At 40.9% G+C, this 20826-nt stretch overlaps 1 protein-coding gene across 2 annotated transcripts in view; it reads left to right on the forward strand.

The window, feature by feature from the left end:
• The window catches only part of GGACT (gamma-glutamylamine cyclotransferase), a 31644-nt gene that overhangs the window by 6097 nt on the left and 4721 nt on the right, over positions 1-20826 (forward strand). The gene's annotated exons all lie outside the window — the stretch shown is intronic.

Below are 20826 nucleotides of genomic sequence, written 5' to 3' on the forward strand. Positions count from 1 at the left end.
TCTCCCTAACTTCAGCTTATAAGACACCATGTGATTGCTCTTCCCTGTGCAGTCCATCTCCATGCTGCTAGGCACCAGCCTTCTGTTTGTCCTCCCACGTAACTCCTGCCTCTCTTTTGTGATGACGTTCTTCTGGCCTCTATTTATTTTCCTGTGCTCAAGGGGTTACGGGGCTGTATGCTGGCAATACGTGGAATGAGTGCCAGAACATGCTCTCTTGTATGGATTTACCCAACCCAGCTCATCTCGACCGAGAGGACATTGTTCTACAGTGAGGCAACAGGTTCTTGTCAGTGTTTCAGTCTGGGGAAAAATGGGAATTCTTCATGGGTTTTGTGAAAAGCTCATGGAAAAGGAAGAGAAATGTTGGGAGGCTAGAGAAGGGGATTAATAACATAAAGCATCCATAGTAACAAACTGAAGAGAAAATTAATGGATTCAGATTTTTTATTGCTGAGATCAGATTTAAGCTTGCCATAGGACTTGTTCAGAGGTGATCTGTTATCAGAATATGTGCGTGGAAAAATTAGAGGCAACTGAAGAAAGGAGTTTTAAGCAATAGCAGTTGGGTACAGATAATCAGATGAAGGATGAAAAACAAAAAAAATTACTTGCCATGGTTGTCAGGTGAGATGTGATGGTCTTGGGTTTATAGACAGGAGTAGAAGAAGGATACAGGTATTAGGTTTCCATATTCCCCTGACTGCAGGTGCTCAAGGGAGATTGTGGTCTGAAGAACAGCTTAGGCCCAAACTTATTCTAGGCAAAGGAAGAACTCTAAAGAGGATGCAACAACCCTACAGAGATTAGAAAAGTGAGGGGAAAAGATTACTAGAGATTACTAGGTGGAAAATGTAATCTTTGAGTGAATGTCAGCCTTTAAATATGTTCAAGAGTGTATATCAATTGCTATTGATTTTCTTTGAGGATATAGCTTAGAGAAGCCAACAAAACTTAGATTTTTCTGTAGAATGAGTAAGCGAGACTGAGCTCAATGTTGCATAATATTTTCGCTGAAAGGGGATGGAGTACAGCACATGTACAGAGTGTGGCACGTGTACTTTGAAGGAACACTTTAAAACTACATCACTTTGCACAACGTTAAGTACTGCTTTGTCTTGTGTTGCCTATGAAGTGTGGAGATACTGTTTGGGAAGTATTATGTTTGGATGTGGGCACAGGAAAATAACTAAATCAAATTTAGATGGGATTGCACAGAGCTAAGCCTGCACTATATTAGGAAAATGTATAAATAACTGAGAAAGTATATGAATGAGAGAAATGTTTCAACACAATTTATGGAATGGAGCCCCAGGCTTAATTTTGCCTTAGCTGAAAATTACGTAGGGAATAAATCCCAGCAGGACAGTTATCATACACATAGACGTTTCACACATCAAACCACTAACCTGCTCCAAGCAGCACTGCTTGCTGTGATGTAGTTCAAATATACCGGCTGTGAAAACTTTCAGAATATGAATCCAGCCACTGGCCAAATCTTACTAAGGCTTTCTGAAGTTCATTTCAAACATGAAAAGTAACACAAAGTTATATGCTTAGGAACATTGTCTGGTCAAGAAGAGTGTCTTTGGGGAAGGTGATATGAAGGACTCTGAAAGAAGAATCTCTGCCTTCTGTGGACTCTGTAGATAGAAACCTGTTCTCCTAACTGTTATCTCTAACAGGAGTCAAATTCAAAAGAAAATGAGCTTAAAAGAAAATAAACATTTAAGAGATTTAAATTATATTTTAGGTTAATGATTTATTTCTTTTGATTAAACTGTCCTAGGGCAGTGGGCCTTATTTCACTATTGTGGTTCCAGACATAATAAATTTCTCGGTAATGTGATTATTTATGTAGTTATGTGAAGCTTTAGGAAACCTGAGTAGCAGAAACAAAACATCTTCGAGAAGACAAACAGGTGCAGTTGAGAGAGTAAAGAGGTTGTTGGTGTTTTTTCATCTTTCTAGTATGGGGCTTCTTAATGAGATGTACTGGCTGGCTGTTTCTTCCTCTCCCTTCTATTCTTGTTTATATTTACCTTTATCTTGTCGAAATATCAAGAAATTTAGGTCAAAATATATCTGGATCCATCTGCTCATCTAGTCTGTTCTTTTACTGCTAGTAGTTGTTACATCTTTTAATTAAGTATGCTTAATGACAGTTTACTACATTAATGGGTGGCATCAAGTATCTTTAATTTTGTACGTGATGAACTTACTAATGCAGAGAAGGGCTTTTTTTCTCATTTCTATATATCAAAACAATGATTTAATCTCTTTAATTTGTCAAATTGTAGTCTACATGTCTTACCTGTAACTTCCATTTCACTGTTGTTTTAGGTGAAAACTCAACTAAGCTCAGCTGCCTTTACCAGATGTGTATTATTACCACAGTCATGTTATGAATACAGGAAATGTTTATTCATTGACCCGGTGATCCATTTCAGTTTTGAATCTTGTTAATTATTGTTATTCTTTTGGTATAAGAACTTTGTGCTCTAAATCTTAACAACAGGCTTAAAAAATTATGAAGTCCACAACTGACCTTTCAATTCTATGTTCATCAAATATGTTTAAATTTTTAATTTTTATTTTGTTTTTGGGGGTTGACCATCAACGTTGATGTAACCTGATTTTAAGCAGGGTCTGCAGAGTGATGCAGCTGACGCTTGATCTGGTAGGTGTGATAGTAGAAGGAAGGAGCAGATGATATTGCCTTTAAGATAACTTGCCTTTCATGACCCTGCCAAATCAGGTAATTTGGTTTCACAAATTATGTGAATTTGACCTGATGACAGGTCAAAAATGAATCTATTGGGCTGATTTTTGAGATTATATATGGGGTGGATCATTTCTTTGCCATTCCTCCCCACCCCTCTCCAGTTCTCTACGCTAGCCCACTAAGCCCGTCAGCCCAACTACATTATCAGCTGGATTTTTACTTTAGATAGTAGTGATGTTTTGGGAGTGCATTTAGGGAAAAGCGTTAGAGAATATTTTCAGTGACAGTGGAGCAGACAGTCTTAAGATTAATGATTTTTATGTCTTAGGGGAATAAATTCCCCAGTATTCTTGTACTTTTGTGATCTGTAAAAAGTCCGCCGTATTAACAGCATGTGTGAATTTAGTATTTACTTAGACAGCTCTTCTTGGATCCCAACGCTGATTATTTCTGTGTTGTGGGCAGCACTGCTGCAGATGTAACTTTTGTAGCATGTTGTCCAAGCTAGCACAATGTAATCCCTTAACTATCTTTCTAAGAAACATGTATTAGCTTACATTGTTCTTTTTGAAAAAATCTATGGCATTGCTTTGGATTACACCTGTATGCATGTGTAACAATTCACCTGTGAATCTCCAGTGAGATCACATATCCCAAAAACAGTCTGTGAACAAATGTGTGTGCAAGACTGTTTCCTGTATGTCTAGAAAAATAGTAGTATATCTTGGCTACAGTTGCCACATCGACAGCTTGGAGGAAAACTGCATGAGGATATAGATTTTCAATTATTCTGTATCAAAGTGATTTATCTCACCAGCTTGCTATCAATAGAACAAATAAAGCATATGCCTACAAACAAAATATATTTTATATTTTTAAAATCTGTAATAAATAGCAATTATTTCAGAACTATTTGGGATTAAAAAGTCTCATATCTGTGATCTCAAAATAGTGTTTGTGAAGAAAAATAGACAAAACCAAGAGAAGGCTTGTTTTTTAGATTCAGATTTATAGCTGCCTTTACGTACAGTACGTAAACAGGATGGCTGTCTTGGAAACCCTGAAGGGCACAAGTGGGCGTAGCTTTCTACCTGAGAAGCAGAAGCTTCAGAGAGGGAATGGTAGCAGTGAGCTGTGCAGCTATTCTTGAGGCTGTGGCGGTGCAGTCCTGGGTTGTTCTCGCACTTTGCCTTCTTTCAGTGCTTTTATCAGCCAAAGATGTACAGCTGGCCTGGCACTGCTGCCTTTGAGCCAGCCATACCTTGTGAGTGCCAGATCCGACCAAAGCCAGCTTCAGGACTAACAACAGCCTTTGACTGTGCCACCTCCTAGAAAGTAGAAAAATTAGATTCATGCCCTCTGTCCCAAGGGCTCTAACCCATGTCTCTTAGGAGCTTTTGGTCTTGTTTGGCCTTTTGAAGCTGGATCACCGTGCAGAAAGCAATGCAGGATTTGTGGGGTCAGAGAGAGTTCAATGTAGCGCCTCGGGATTGTATCTTTGTATTTGGGAAGCACTGTGTGGAGTGGGAATGGGTGGGAATCCAACACTTCATTCTCTCTTTCCAGGAGGTTTATTTGGGAAAATAAACGTCAGAAATCACATAATTGCTTAATGTACCATCTGTAAACAGGCAGGGAGTGGGATCTAGAAATCTCCGCTTGACGTAGCAGGAATCTAATGACTGGAGCACAGAATCAGTTTCTTGCAGACTCTCTCTCTCCATTAGTCTAGCATTACTTTCCATGCATAGCATATGAATCAAACTGCCTTTTAGTTTTACTTTTTAAAGGAGACCTAAAAGATTGTCTTATCCAGTTCCTTGGCAAAGGGCAAGTTTGGCAGTAGTAGTGTTATTTCTGGTAGGGATTTGACTGACTTGCTGTTGAGGATAGTCAGCAGTGAAGGATTCCCAGCCTTCCTGGATGGTCTAGGCTCTTGCTGGGTATTGTGCTTACCAGTAGGTGGTTAGTCTTTCCTAATGTCCATCTTTGGAATTTAAGCTCATTGGGTCTTCTGTCCAAGTAGATGCAGAATGAAGCTTACTGCCTCTCTTTTTCTATTACAGTATGTCTTCATATACTTAAAGGCATGACCCTATTTTCTCTAAAATAAGCGATTTCTCTAAAATAAGAGACATTACAGTCTCTTCTGCCCCCCATAGATTGTGATTTCATGACCTATGATTGCTCTCTCTTCTTTCTGTCCAACTGATAACATTTCTCTAGAAGTATGGTGCTCAAAACTGGACATACTACTCAATTTGTGACCAGATCATAGCAGGAGATTATGTTCACGTGTCTTACTAGTGATGTGCTTATTTTTACGTAAACATTAGGGGTTTTTTTCCCCAAGAGTACCACATTGTTCACTCATGTTGAGTTCATGATCACTATAACTGCCAAATCTCTTTCTACAGAACTGCTGTTATGCTAGTCTTTCCCCACATTTTGCTTATGCAGTTGATTATTCATGGCTAATCTTAGAACTCTGCACTGGCCTTACTTGAATGGCTGCTGCAGAGCAGCAGTTGTGCAGGGGCTTGCAACTGTCTTGTCAGCCTTGTGCACCGCCTTTTGCGTTGTGGTATTGCCTGCATCTTTCACACCTTTGAGTATTTTCATTACCAGTATTTCCCTGCTGCTAGAATGCTGTACGTATGTCCAGTTTGAGATGAACCTCTGATAAATATTAAACATCTTTCTAAACAGATTTTTACCTAAGTACCAACAATTCTTGTTAAATCTTGCTTTTCTAGCTTGCTGGTGGGAATATCATGAGCAACAGTGTCAAAAGTTCTACCAAGGTCAAGATAACTAGTATAGATCAAGGTAGATGATTGTTTTTCAGCATCCGCACATCTTACCAGCTCTAGAGGTAGGACGCTACCTCTGTGTGTGTTCTAAATACTGGTTTTTATTACTAGAAGGTCTGCATCCCTTCTTTCTTCCATAGGAACTGACACTGGAAATAGTGGGTGTCTCCTAGGTCTGTCTCAGCGGTCTTTTCCTGATCAGCCTCTCCTGCTGAGCGCAGGTCAGGCAGGAGATGTCAGGCTACTCTGCTGAGCATCTCTAGACAGACCTTTTTGACCTGTATATTACTTTACCAGTTGTACTTCTGCTCCTGTTCATGTCAAGTTTAAGCACATTCTGATTCAGTGACCACTGAATATTTGTATCTTTTGGGAGAAAGGGGTCCTTAAAGACCTGGGGTTTTTAGTATTTTCCCTTTTAAAAAAGCATGAGGGGATAGGGAGTCCTAAAATAATTGACACTTTGTTTTACAGAAAACTTCTGGTATTTGTTTTATTTTTTTGTTGTTGGGGTTTTTTTGTTCTGAAATGCTAAAGAAGCTGGAGAGAACAAGTGGTGTTGGTATGCTAAATAAATCATGCATGTAAAACCTGTCTGAACTCCATTAGCCCACGAGGCTTAGGTAGTCTCTTTTTAAAATTATTTGTTTATGTTAACATCTGTTTAAATCAAGCAATTGGGAAAAAAGCTCATTTTTATTAATGACTCAGCATCCCTCTTCACAGGCTTCAGCTTTTTTTTCCTGCTTTCCATAACTTTTTTTTCTTTATGTGGGGTTTTAATGGGGTTATGTTACCTGATAGCAGTATTCAAGGTTGTGTTCCTTGCCTGTCTTCCTTTTAGGTGATTTGATCTTCTATCATCAAAAAGCTGGCCCCCCATAAATCAGTTGAGAGGTAGTAAGTGCCTTGCTGGAGCGTAGGGATCTCCTCCAAACATTGTCTATGGATCCTAGATATGTGTTCACCTGAAAATAATTTGTATTTCACTGTTAGCCTTTTTATTCTAGCTTTACAATCCACAATGGTTGGACTAAAAGCTGAAAGCCCCATAACTAATAGAAGTCCTTATACCTTACTGAAAAAATATTGGAAGACAATATGACTTTGGAAAGTCTGCTGTAGAAAACTAATGCATAATTAGTGGAAGGGAAGCGTCAGTCTGAATATGTTTTTACAAAATGAATTACGAATATCTTGACTACGTCTTCCTCTGTTTTTTTTGATACAGAATTTTCTTCCAAAATAGACTTCAGAACCTTTTGATTTTGTATAACAAGCTTATGACTCTTCTTTCAAAAGTTCAGGATTCTTTCACTAACTTATTTGAAAAGCTCTATTTAAAAAAAAACGTAGCACAACTTAAATCTTATACCAGTTGATCTAAGTGCCTGCCCTAATTCCATTTGCGTTTCGAAATAAGCACCAAAAGCTGAGAAAGCTTTCATTCTCTTACACCCATTATCTAAAGTTTAAAGCAAATAAATACATGTACTTTCTCATTATTTTAATGAAATACAGGTCACCAATTCTGACTCTTTGCATCTTCCATGAATTTGTCAATTTTTTTATTTGCACTCTCTTGCTGATGGAGTGGAAGGAAGGAGAGACTGAGATAAATTAAATCTTCTTTGATATTTAATTTTTTATTTAGTGTCTTGGAGATCCAGGGAGTTCCAAACAATAATCAATCAAAATCACTCCCCTCTGTCTATTTTCAGTGGAACTGTCATAATAACCAATTAATACAGCCCTAGACTGGGCAGAAAAGTAGTGATTAGCCAGTACAAAAATTGATTGTAATTAGCTAAATATTGGTGTAGAAGTCACCAGTTAAAGCCTTTTTGCAAAACAGGTGTAGGATTTAGCTTGCTCAAAGTACGGAGATACAGCAGAATTTTTGCTTTGGTTCAGGCCTTTTTTGACTTTGACTAAGGGATGAAGGCTTTTAGACACCTTGAGTTTCATTTTTAAAATGACCTGTCATTGTCAGTTAACTGATGATGTGTCAGTTAACTACAAAAATCATCTCTGTGTATCCCTTCCCGTAATTTTCTATGGTTCCACTTCTTTTGAAGTATTACTGCCCTAAAATCAAAGCGCGCACACACAACTGCAGAGCATTTTAGAAATATACGGCGTTATTCTGGTGACACCAGGTGTTGAAAGTAAAAAATGTAATGCATTATGTATTCAGAAGCACGCCTTTATTAATTGATAGTTATCCTGGGGTAAACAGTGAACTAGTGAAGGTTTGTAATTTGAAAATAATTTGAGTTACCTACTTTAAAAAAAAATGTTCACGTGCTGAAAATCAGAAGTGATTTTTTTCATAACCTGTCTTTTTAAGCTATATAAAAAAGACAAAATGAAATTCTTGTAGTTTCTCTTCTTCCTATGGATTAAGTAATGCAGTGTTTCTTGATTTACATCTAGTGTAACTCTCACTAATTTTATTATTTAATTTTTCTTTAGTTAATTGGCATAACTAAGCAAGTATTTGCTTAAAGAATGCTGAAGTAAAATTAACTGGTATTTCCAAATGTCCCTTGATAGTTGTTTGTCAAATCTGGAAGAAATGGTATTCAGAATAATAACATATTCCTGTATTTGGGGATTGGGGGTTACCAGAGACTGCCATACAGCATGATATTTGGGTGGCGGGAGTGGCATTGGGAGGGCAGTGATTGATCTGCTCAAGAGCTGAAGTGTAACTTTCTACAGCCAAGTTGGACTATGCAGTTTATTAAATAATGTTTTGTGCATTTTCAACATTGAATGGATAATGTTTATCTTCAAAATTTTCAGTTAACATCATCTTAAGGCCAAAAATGTGGTATTTGATTAATCTGTAAAATCATCCGTTCTTATTTGAGCTTTCCATTGTGAAATGTATTTGATGTGAGGGTGTATAAGTGTTCACCCAGAACTACCTTTTGAAATTCCCAGGCCATAGTTGCTGTAAGCCAAGACCTTTCAGTGGAAGCAGTCTGTTTTTAAAAGCATGGTGCTGACTTCTCCATGGTATTTAGTGAAGGTTCTTCTCTTTAGTTGTGGCATAAAAATAAATTATAAATGGTGATTACAAATTTGCTTTAAATTAGGAGGAAAGTTGCTAACAAGAAGAGCAGTTGGTTTTATATCATATATCAGTTTGTGCTGAGAGGAGGTGTGTGTTGAAAATGTCTGTTGATCCCAATGCAAGAAGTTTTCACTTAGAAGGATAGAGAAGTCTCAGGACCTGCTATTCCTGTGCTACTCATCCTGTTCACTGACACTGAAATTGGAAAAAGTAAAGCATAAGGAAGTGAATTGGAGGATATTCGATATACTACTGGGTATTTGGGACCTATTTGGAAAGGTGGGATCTCAATAAAGCAGAGAAATAAAATAAAGCCCATTGCAGCAGGTATGAATTGCTTTCTCGTTTCCAGAGCAAACCCTGGAAAAGGGTGAATATCGTGTTTCCATTGTCACTTCTGCCTTGCGTCCCATGGTATAGGCAGTGGTTACTAGTTTGGCAGTTACCCTTTTCATGCTGAAATCTGTGCATCCCTTTTGGTCTGCTCTGTTGACTACTAATGTAGCCAGTTTAGCCATGCTCTTTTCTCATAAATTTGTCCCATGTTTGGGAGGTGTGAGGAGGCTGTTGTGGGGACATACTAAAGCTAATTGGAGAGTATGCTAGTTTATACTTGAGGCTTAATCACCTTTGCTTGGGATCTGTTCCAGTCCTAAACTGGCTACATCTTAAGATCTAGCTTAAGGCATTCAGAACATTTTATATTGTAATATTGCCTTGTCTTCTCTCCATGCCTCTTTTCCCAACACAAAGTCTAGATTGATGGATAGGTGTAGTTGGACACTCTACTAGATATTTGAATGCCTTAAGGTATGTGAGTTTGCTCTGATGTGCACCCAAAGTAAGTCTGAAGACTTATGTCCCTAGAATGCTCTGTTTATCAGAAAAATAAATGCTTTTTCAGCTACTTTGTATGTTGTCATGATGGAGGAAAGTATTGCAGATGGAAACCACGTGGTTTGTAGAAGTAAAATCCTTCACGAAATTACCTGGCACTGGAAAATATGAAACTTTTAGGCACATAGGACCACCTTTGAGTCATTAAATACAGACATCCATAACTGCAGAAAAAGAAGCAGTAGATGCTTGCCCTAAGATAATGCAGCTCGCGCAACTGTGAAATACACAGTCTGTATTTGCAAGTCTAAGCCATTCCATCTCTTTGATTTTAACCCTATAAAATAGATTGATCAAGGAAACGAACAGCTTTCCCATCTGTGCACTTGTTGAACCTTTCTTTGATGTTTCTGACAAGGTCACTTTCTTGTGATTTTTCTAAATGAGATTTTACTGATACCTTTTCTGATGTCTCCAGTGTTTCCTTGAAATACTTGTTCCAGCTGTGCTGCCCTCTTACAACCATGTCATCTTGGTAGCTGGCTGGCACAGGTGTCTCTTGTAGCTGATGAAGACAATGTCCTGTGCTGGTATTTACTTCCAACATCCGTGTCCTCATTCATGTGAGAAGAGGGAGATCTCTGAATGGGTTTGGTTGAAAAATGAGCATGTGAATTTGAGGACTGCAAAACACACATGATTCTTCTTGAGTATTATTGTCTCCTGGCCTACAGCTTGGTTTTGTTCACTCATCATTCCCCAATTTACCAAAATATACAGGAGTATTTCCTTTTATGACAAGGTCACCCATCTAGTTGACTAAGGGAAGCCAGCAGATGTGGTGGGTTTGGATTTTAGCAAAGCTTTTGATACTGTGTCTCGCAGTATCCTTCTGGATAAACCATCAAGCACACAGCTAGAGAACTCCATAATACATCGGGTGAGCAATTGGTGGACGGGTTGGGCTCAGAGAATTACAGTAAATGGGGTGGCCTGTGGGATTCCTCAGGGCTCAATTTTAGGGCCAGTGCTCTTTAATGTTTCTATAAATGACCTGGATACAGGAATTGAATGTACCTTAAGTTTGCTGATGATTACTAAACTAGGAGTAGCTGTGGACTCCCACAAGGGTAGTGAGGCCTTACAGAGAAATCTGGGTAGACTAGAGAGCTGGGCAATCACCACCTATATGAAATTTAACAAGAGAAAGTGCCAGATTCCCTACCTGGGACGGGGTAATCCTGGTTATACATACATACAAACTTGGGAGACAAGAGGCTGGAGAGCAGCCGTGGGGAAAGAGATCTGGGGGTTTGGGTTGATGGCAAGTTGAATGCGAGTCAGCAGTGTGCCCTGGCAGCCAAAAGGGCCAACTGTGTCCTGAGGTGCATCAAGCACAGCATCGCTAGCCGGTCAAGGGAGGTGATTGTCCCACTCTACACCACACTGGTGCGGCCTCACCTCGAGTCCTGTGTGCAGTTTTGGGTGCCTCAATATAGGAAGGACATCAAACTATTAGAGTGTGTCCAGAGGAGGGCAACCAAGGTGGTGACAGGTCATGAGGGCAAGACTTAACAAGGAGTGGCTGAGGTCACTTAGTTTGTTCACCTTGGACAAGAGAAGGCTGAGGGGTGACCTCATCGCAGTCCACAGCTTCCTCAAGGCGGGCAGCGGAGCAGGAGGTGCTGATCTCCTCTCTCTGGTGACCAGTGATAGGACACAAGGAAATGGAATGAAGCTGCATCAGGGGAAGTTCAGACTGGACATTAGGAAAAAGTTCTTCACCAAGAGGGTGGTCAGTCACTGGAACAGGCTTCTCGGGGAAGTGGTCACGACACCAAGCCTGTCAGAGTTCAAGGAGCGTCTAGATGATGCTCTTAGTCATATCGTTTAGTTTTAGGTAGTCCTGTGAGGAGCAGGGAGTTGGACTCCATGATCCTTATGGGTCCCTTCCAACTCAGGATATTCTATGATTCCTTCATTGCCTTCAAGTGGTGAGTCCCCAGAGGTTCTTGTCAGTGGTCCCTAAGCATATGTTTCTGCACTTTGTATCATTAAAAGCCATCTTATTTCAATTACGCAGTTCATAGGTCATCTAATATATCTGTAGCGTGAACCAGTCCTCCTCAGGATACATCACGCACAGTTGTGGTAGACACACAACTACTTGCTGTAGCAAGACCACTAATCAATAACATCAGTTCTTCAGGGATATGACCAGTAACTTCTGTCTATGCTTATTACTCCTTATTTTAATGTAGTCCATTGTAGTCTTCCTTTAACTCCTTATTCATATACAGTTCTGCCCTATAACTTGGTCTGGAGATATTTTCACTGCATATTAAATAAAGTATTTACTAGACTCCAAGTCCATTGCGTTATTCTTGTCGAAGGAGGTTGTTTTAATGACATTGGTCTGACTTTTTTGCATTCGGAACCACGTTGCAAATTATTCCCCTTCTCATTTACTTCCAGTACTTGATTCTGTTCTTCCTTTATCAAGTTAGTAACAGAAATTCCTTCTCAAAGGTCACTGAAAAGAGGCTGCACAGCATGTATAAAGCTATTTTCAATTATATAAATATTTTATTTTAAATAATTCTGTCTCATATAAATGTGTTTATAATTCAGATGAATATTACATAACATTTTCCTATTACAGCCATACCTCTGGTTTAAGATGCCTTCCTTCCTTCCAGGCATCCTGGACACTGCCAAGAAGACCTTCAATTAGAGTAAATTCTACATGCCATTGTAAAACTAAAATAGCTTTTTTTGCAATTGCAAATATATATCTAAGTAGAGAGAGGGGATTATTTCCATCAGTATTTCTTGTGAGCCTCTTGTGGCTCCAGGAGAAGATGTAAGGGCTTGTGTAGCTTGTTTTCCTCATTCTTCAGTAAATACAGACCTGTGTTAAATTTTGCATCAGTCTACAGAACCCATTTCTGCATCAGAGACCAAACCACTCCTTACCTGAAAGTAAACATTTCATTCAACACATCCTTATAGGACACACACAAACAAATTGGGAAATTTCTTGTCTTCTTGCTTATCTTTGACTCTACCAGGCAGGAGGATATTTGGGATTCTGGTCAGTATGTTTTCAGGATCTGAAAGCAATTACTCCAGTGCCTTGCTGACTGCCATTTCAGGCTTTTTTGGATGCCCCCAGAATACATATTTGTTTCTTCTATGTAGAATATAGCAGGCCAGTAAATGTATTTACTCTGAGATAAGGATGCTTTCCCAGTTGAAGAAGGAGGTGAGGTATGTTTCAGATTTCATTGCAGGACTTTGCAAGCCTTTCTTGGAGAACAAATATCAAGATGAGGACAGTTGAAGTAACTCATTAGTCTTCTTTTCATGATGATCTGTGACTTTTTATCTTTTCTGTAGTGAACTTGGTAATAATTTCTCAACAGAAGTGATATGCCTCGGTGGGACTGAAGTAATTATATACATCTGTTCATGGTTCATTGCAGTTTTGATTTTGTGTTCTGGTTTGGTTTGTCTTTTCTTACCTTTTATTACATCAGAAAATGGTGGAAGAGATTTGTTGCTGAGATATGGATTGGGTTTTTGTTTCTGACTTGTATTGAGCTACAAGCTGAAATTCACTTTAAAAAAGTCTCTTAAAACTACCTGCATAGCTTATCAAAGTAACGCTTGCATATACATTTAATTAATTAGGCAAATAAAATAACTGCAGTTAGTGAATTAGAATAGACTAGAATCATAGAATCATTTAGGCTGGAAAAGACCCTTAAGATCATCAAGTCCAACCATAAACCTAACACTGCCAAATCTACCATGTCCCTGAGCGCCATGTCTACACATCTTTTAAATACCTCCAGGGATGGTGACTCAAACACTTCCCTGGGCAGCCTGTTGAGCTGATTTGTTTTGTTACCAGTATGTCACATGTTAAATATTATGCTTTTCCACAGATTTGATTCATAGACTGAAAGGATGGTACAAGCCTCCTTTTTTTTTTTTTTAAGAAGGAAAAAAAACCCAAAACAAACCATAATCAGCTTCTTGGCTTTAAAAAACTTGACCTGAATAAATTAAATAAAGTGGAAGGAAAATATTTCTGTGTGTCACAGAAGGATGATCTGTTGAAATTTTTTCATCTTTTCACATTTTCCACTGTTTGTCCTATGGCTGTCTCCAAACCAGTGGTTTGACTAGCTTCAGAGATGTAGCTGCAAACCAGTGATTCTACAATTCTCCTTTATTATTATATGAATACTCCACTTTTGCTTTTGTGCACCCTTAGTAACCTCAGCTGTGGTCCTCCAAATGTCAGGAAGGGCCTCTCCTTCTTCCACTGCTACCTAGTGGCATATGTACAAATAAAAAAGCATTCATATTAGTATATCTTCTATGATGATACTTATACCTTATTATCCACTACCCCTTACGAACTTCACAAAATTTGTATGACCCCGCTTCTGAGCAAACATGCTTGGCTATTACCCCATGCTGTCTTTACCCTTCCTGGTTGAATATTTAAAATATTTTTTGTGTTTAAATGTGGTGGTTCTTCCAGTACAGCTGGTTTTAATCTTCTTCTCTCCTTTTCCGTGGGCGACTAACACTTTACAAGCAAAGCATGGCTCTGTGTAGAAAATCCTTGTGTGTACACATGGATGCTGTAAATGCATATGAATTACCTTTCCTTGGCCCTTAAAAGCAGCCTGTAGTTTCCTAAGGAAACACAGGCTGAAAAAGCCAGTCTGTTGGGGTTTCCTGACGCTTCATTTCTGCCACATTGGTCAAAGGCTTGTGTTTCAGTAGCTGGTCCACGCTGGGGTAGGTAGGTGGTTTCTGGAGAAAAAGTAGCGCAGTGTTATGTGACACTGTTCCCAGATTTATACCTGGATTTTCTGTTTGGCCCATTTAGCAGAGCAGATTTTTGTTCCCTGAACATCTGCACTTTTGTTTGTTTTTTAGCGAGGTTTGAGGAGCATCATGTTTCAGCAACCCCTCTGCATGGTGCTCCAAGGCTCTGGCACCTCAGCTCATCCCGGTGAGCCATCCTGCTGCCGCTGTCTGGAGCGGCTTCCCACTATTGGATCGGGATGTCCGGCTACTGTCTCGCAAGGCCCGAGAGCACTGCCGGGTGCTCCGGGGCTGCTGGGTCTCACCAGCAGCCCCACGCTGTGGCACCTCACGCCGGCCGGAGTAAAGGCGTAAGATGGCCTCCAGAGCCACAGGCTCCTGCTGCTGGGAGGCTGCTGTTGCTGAATGATGGGGGTTTATTTAACACCCCCTTTCCAGGCTCAGTCACACGCCCAAGGGACGAGGGGACGGTGCTGTGCAATGACCTGGGCACCTCTCCCCTCTTTACAGAGCATCGCTGTGCAGCCGTTCCTCTGTTTCCCTTGTGGAAAGGCACCTCGCGATCTCGCACAAGACCCCATCTTTTCTTTCTTTCCCCTTCTCTCTCTCGCCGTCTTTTCAGCATAGAAAAATATATTCCCGTGCTTAGGTACTCAAAGTGTTTGCCGTGTTTTGCAGGCCGGGATGCTCTTCTCGGTCCAAAACTGCGAACTGACCGCTCCGGGTATTGGCATGTAAATCAGTGTGCTGACCTCGCGGGGAACCCATCCAAGCTGCAGGCAGTGTCCTGAGTTTCAGGATGTCGGCGGTTTGAAACCCTGGGCTATGCTCTGCATGTCAATGACGGAAACCACTTCAAATTCATTGTAGCATCCGAAACGGTACCAGGAGCAGGGCTGGCATAGCAGAACTGCCCTATCAAAAGTAGTTTTCTACTTTTTTTCCCTAACAGCAATCTGACATTTAAAGTTAATGCTCCGTTTTGGGTTTTTTTTCCTTTTGTGTAGATATAACCATTTAAGTATCTATGCTAAAGGTGCAAAGATGAGACATTTCAATGTATGTAACTTAAATTAATTGTCATGTACTTGAAACAGCATCATAAGGACCCACCACACTGAGTGGGATTTTGAGAAGCCATCTAGTCTGCTACCTTCCCTTAAGGCAAGATTAACATCCATGATAGTTTGGAGAAATACCTGTTTTCAAGAGTTGCAGTTTTTAAGGCTTCCACACTGTTGGATTTTCAGTAAACACTTCACACCCTGGCTGCCACTCAAGAATGAGATGCTTGAGGTATCGCTGTGTTCTTTTGAAACATCAGTCCATTCGTCAATAGCACTCAAAAAGGCATTGGGGGAAAGGAGTGTGAACAAAACAGGAGATGTGATTTATATCCCTGTATAAATGCATGGTTTATCCACTCTCAAATATTTCAGTTCTGGTTTCCCTATCTCAAAAAACTATAGGAGAACCAGAAATGTTAGAGGAAGAAGTGGTAAAGATGATTGCAGGTAAGGAGCATTTTCTGTTCTGTTAAATACACATGGAGTTGTCAGCCTAGAAGAGAGCAAGAGCTGAAGTATCTGGTGGCACTGAAGAGGTGCACAGAGATCCTGGACTCAGAGGAAAAGCCATCAGATGAAGCAAGCAGCCGGCAGGGAAAAACCCTAAAGCAATTTGCATCTCATGCACTCGAGTGGAGTCAAGGCGTGGGGCTGCCTGCCGCACGCTGCTGCCCTCGCTGACCGTTCACAAAAAGCGGTTCTGCGAGCTCCAGGACAGGAGGAAAAGGCCTTTAGGCACCACAGTGCTCATTGCCACTGGCTTAGAAAGGGTCTGGACCTAAGTCTGGAAATGCATCGCTGTTGCCTTGCCCTGTTCTTGCACTGTTGCTGGGGTATCTGCTGTTGACCACCCTCAGAGAGGGGACCCTGGGCTCACAGGACTTTTTGTGGTGACTTACTATGGTTGTTCTTTATCCCCTGTCTGTTCTTACAGTTAGAAAGCAGTTCTATCCATGTTAATTATTCCGTGTAGAAATTTTGCCTGGCTGTGTGTTCATGTATGTGGAGAACCAACTGTCTCTTCTATAAAACCTTTACCTGTATTTGTAGGTGATCATGCCCCATCTCGTCAGCTCCTGTTTAAGCTCCTGCTTGTTCAGTCTGTGCCCCCAAAAAACCAGTCCTGGACTCAGTGCTCTGCCCTGAGCTCTTTCTAACTACTTTTGTAGTCCACAGGTTTCTGAATTGTGGCAGCAAGACCTTGATATGATACTCTGTCTGGGGCTCGTACAATATTACTTAATATTACGACAAAACAGTCAGTACTTAATAATACTGACACAATATTCTCCTGGGAGGACAACTTCCCCCCCCAACTCAATTTGTCCACATCCATTGACTTTCCATTTTCTTCATCCTCCTTTTCTTGTACTCCTCATGTACTGGCAATCCCCTCCTGTCTGTGCACTGTCTAGAAATTTAGTCTGTTGGCCAGTCTAACAGCACGTCCAGCATGTTTCTGCATTGCATCCCTAGCATCTTTTTGCATGTGGTGGTTTTATCTGTTTGTCTCTTGGAGGCCTCTGTAGCTGCTCCTAACAGTCACTTTGGGAATGAAACTCTTTCTGGTAGTAGTAAAAATTAATCTAACGAAGTTTCTCTGTGCAGTAGAGTTGAAAGTGATTTGAAACAGTTTCAAACAGACAACAGGTAAATGTTTGCTGTGATGCTGAATAGGTGCAAGGCACGCGAGCAATGCTGTGATTGATGCTTGTCCCAAGGGAGGGCATCCTCACTCTGCCTCCTGGCAGATACTCCGATATACCTCCAAGATACTCCAGCTTAAGCACAGGCGTATTTGTTGGTTTGGGGCTGTAAACCATCCAAGGGTGAAGTGAAAATTAATCTGCAAAGTAGGTTAAGTGGTGTTTCAGGTAGTGCCTGGTAGCGTCCAGCGTGGCACTGGTTACTCTAATACTCTTGTTTATTTTCACAAACCAGCACCTCACAGTTTCTGAGCGGACAACTGCTGTGAGGAGACCGTAACCTCTTGATTTCAAAGGAGCCATCGTTTTGGTGGTGCCTCTGTGGTTAATGTAAGAAAGGTGTCTTGCCATAAACTTTTTCCGAGGTATTCAGCAAGGTTGGAAAGGGGTCGGCCCAGGCAGGAAGCCCTTGTCTGTGCTATAAAGAAAATAGCAAGCAACAAAATGAAAGCATCAAAGGACCAACAGGATGCGGTCCCAGGAGTCCTCTCTGGCATGTTAGTCTGTCTTGAAAGTTAGCATTGAGTGAAGAGTGACCTTAAAACTCACTTCATTCAAACAGACTGGGCTCAAGTTTAAAGTTCAAGGCATTTTGTTTTTTCACCTGTTTCCTACAGTTTTAAGAAACTTCTGAGGAATTAACGTGTAACTATATCTGGTCACCGAGCCAACGTGGAGAATTTTTCTCAAGGGAAAATAATGTTACTGTATGGAGCAAAAGAAATGGATACTTTCTGAGTTGGGAGAAAAAGTTTCAACAAAATAAAACCCAAACCCACGGCTACTGTGGTCACAGACAGCCCTGGAGCCAGCATAATGCATGTGCTATTTCTTACTTTATTTTCTAAAGAAGCTGGTAGGATCCTGTAATTGTCTGAATCGTGGTGAAAGGATGTTTTTTGTTGAAGCTGCTGCTGCTTGGGAAGCGAGGTCTTGTTTTGGGCACAACCTAGGAGCAAAGAGCCTGGTCGCAGCGGTTCAGCTTCATCTGCGAGTGCGCGCTGCCTGAGCCAGCAACTGGCCCCATGGCCACCCATCCCTCTCGCCAAGCTGTTGGGCCTTGAGAGGGAAAACTAAAGTCCTGACCTGAAACTTGTCGATAGGCAAGGGCAGACGTGGATACAGCGATGCAGCACTACCACTGCTAATGCCAAGCGGCAACCTGGGCTGCTGGACGGTGCCAGTTACAAGCCACTTTTATTTTCACCTAACAGCGTCTTCTACCTGTGTGATCCTGAAATACTTACTTTTATTTTCTGATCTTTGCATCTCATGTAACGAAGCAACCAGTAATTGATTGTGCGAGCGGTTTGGCAGATCGTCTTTCGTAGCTAAAAGAAATAGTTTGAAGAGATGACATACGTGTTTCGCTCACATTTCCCCATGCCATTAAATTTTAATGATTCTGGCATGAATATTTCATGAAAGTACCTTCTGAATGGGTTTGTTTTGCCCTGGCAGCTAATACTCAGTAGAGACTCTGGGCGTTTTTTTGTTTGTTTTTTGGTGGGTTTTCTTTTCCTCTTAGGTGGTTTAGTGTAGGTAAGAAGTGTCAAACTGGATTAAGTGAGAAAAGGCAACTTCTTGTTGGTGATTCAGTGAAGGGATGCCGTCTATAAGTCTTTTCAGCTGCTGAGTGGAAGTCTGTGAAATGACCCTCAAATAAAATTCTGCTCTTTACTCTCCTGCCACAAGGTGGCTAAAAACGTTTTGCAAGCCCACAATAGGCAAGTGCTAGAAATTAATGCCAGTACGTCTAACAGCCTTTCTGCAACGCAACACATGGCGCATAAGAGACCAGATTTATTGCACAGAAAATTGTGTATGTCTTATTTATATGGAGCAAGGTTCAGAAAATGTTTTTACCAAGTTCATTTCAATCACAACTCACCTGGGGTTGTCTGGGCTTGGCTGTGGTTTGTTGGGGTTTTTTTTTAATAGAAGGAGAAGAAGTCATTGCGCCCATCCCACCCCGTGTGAGGGACAGAGCCGCTGTGGACCGCAGCGGTGTGATGGGGAACTCGACGGCCACCTGCTCGCAAAGCCACAGCTATATCAGTACATCAGCTTCATGGCTTTACACAAACTGTGGCTGAAAGGTCAGATTCCCACTCTATCTCCACTTATACTGCCTGCTGAATCCATCGACTCAAATGCTAAATAGTGTGATGCAGTTAGCCGAACCTGGGTGAGCAAGTTCTTTTGTTGTTGCTGAGTTTTGTGGGTCCTGCACTAGGATGACGGGTGCCTTTCTCTAAATCAGTAACATTTTTGAATAGCTGGCTGCTGCGCCATCAGAAATGTGTACTTCGTTTTCACCAGTTTCAGGAGTGGTAACACTCTTCCCTGCAAACTTTTTGGAAGCTTATCTCCAGCTGTACAGTAGGGATAGAGCTTTTGTTTAATGGAAATGAAGCGTATCTTTTTCTTACAGATGCACCACTCACTATTGAGCTTTTTATGTGTGTTTTAGGTTCCCTTTTTGTTTTTTAACTTATTAACTCTGACAAGTAACCTCTTGGTTGTGAACAATTTAATTCACAATTCATTTTTCTGATTCAAAGTGAACACGAGTGCCCTAATCCCCTAATGGGAATTAATTGCATGTTTCAGTGCTTAACTCTGATCCTTTCTCAATCCCCACTGGGACAAGTTTCTTCCTGAAGGATCTGTGTTTGTTATTCAAAACACAATCTGAAAGGTAATGATTTTTCTTATAAAAGGGAGTCAGACCGACTGAATATTAATGCTCTTTTTATTGTGAGGGAATGAGCTGCGTCCAAAAAAAAAAAAAGTCGTTTATGTCATGAAGGATAAATTAAGCTGAAATATATCTGATAAAATAAGGGGGGGGGGGGGGTGGTGGAAATCAGCACGGTCTTTTTTCCTTAAGTGAAAGCGGTTTGCCAGTAAATAAGGGCACATACTGTTTTTGCTTGGAAAACTGTATTCTGTTACAGAGAAAAACTGTTTACTTCACCAAGGGGAAAATTGCTTTGCTACTGAGTATTTTAAATGACACTGCTCCTGGCCAGCAACATACCCTTTTGGATAACCCGTCTGATCTAAGTTTACTAAAATAAGAGTAAATAGCAGAAAATAGATTAAGCTTCTACTTCCTGTCTCTTTTTAAAGATTTTTTTTCAAATTTGAAATGCATTGTTTAATGACCCTCTTTCGAAAAGGAGCTGCATGTGCTCCTCTGATGCTGGGTGCCTGGCCCAGTCAGAGGACTGTGGGGGAGGCAGGCTCTGCCCAGTCGGTGATGGAGGGCAAAACGTGGGAAACCATCAAACAGCGCAAGAACTGCTTCTGCCCTACAGAAACAATGGGGGATAAACAGGACACAGCGTGAAAAATAACTCGGGAACTATGAAGGTACCTTTTTTCCCCCTACCTTTCAGTAAAGCCAGCCTTTTATCCCATTTAAACCAATTTTGAGTGTTCTATGCTCACATATAAAACAAATGTTGAACAACATCAGTCAGGGTCTGTATTCAAGAGAGGGCTAGCACATGTGCAGATTGGCTACTTCAGGTTGCTTAGCTCTTTGGGGTATTTGGGGAAGAGGGGAGGAGCACGGTGTTACCCCAGCTTGCTTTTCAGCATCAGTCAGTCAGCCAGCGGGACCTCAGCGCTGGGGTTACTGAAAATCCTTCAGCTTGTCCGTGAAATGACTCAACGCCAGGTTAAACTTGCCCTGCTGCCGCGCCAGCGTGCCTCATTGTCCTTGTAAGGTCTGACGTTA

Source organism: Buteo buteo, chromosome 14 (genome assembly GCF_964188355.1).
Source record: "Buteo buteo chromosome 14, bButBut1.hap1.1, whole genome shotgun sequence".
NCBI classification, from domain to species: domain Eukaryota; kingdom Metazoa; phylum Chordata; class Aves; order Accipitriformes; family Accipitridae; genus Buteo; species Buteo buteo.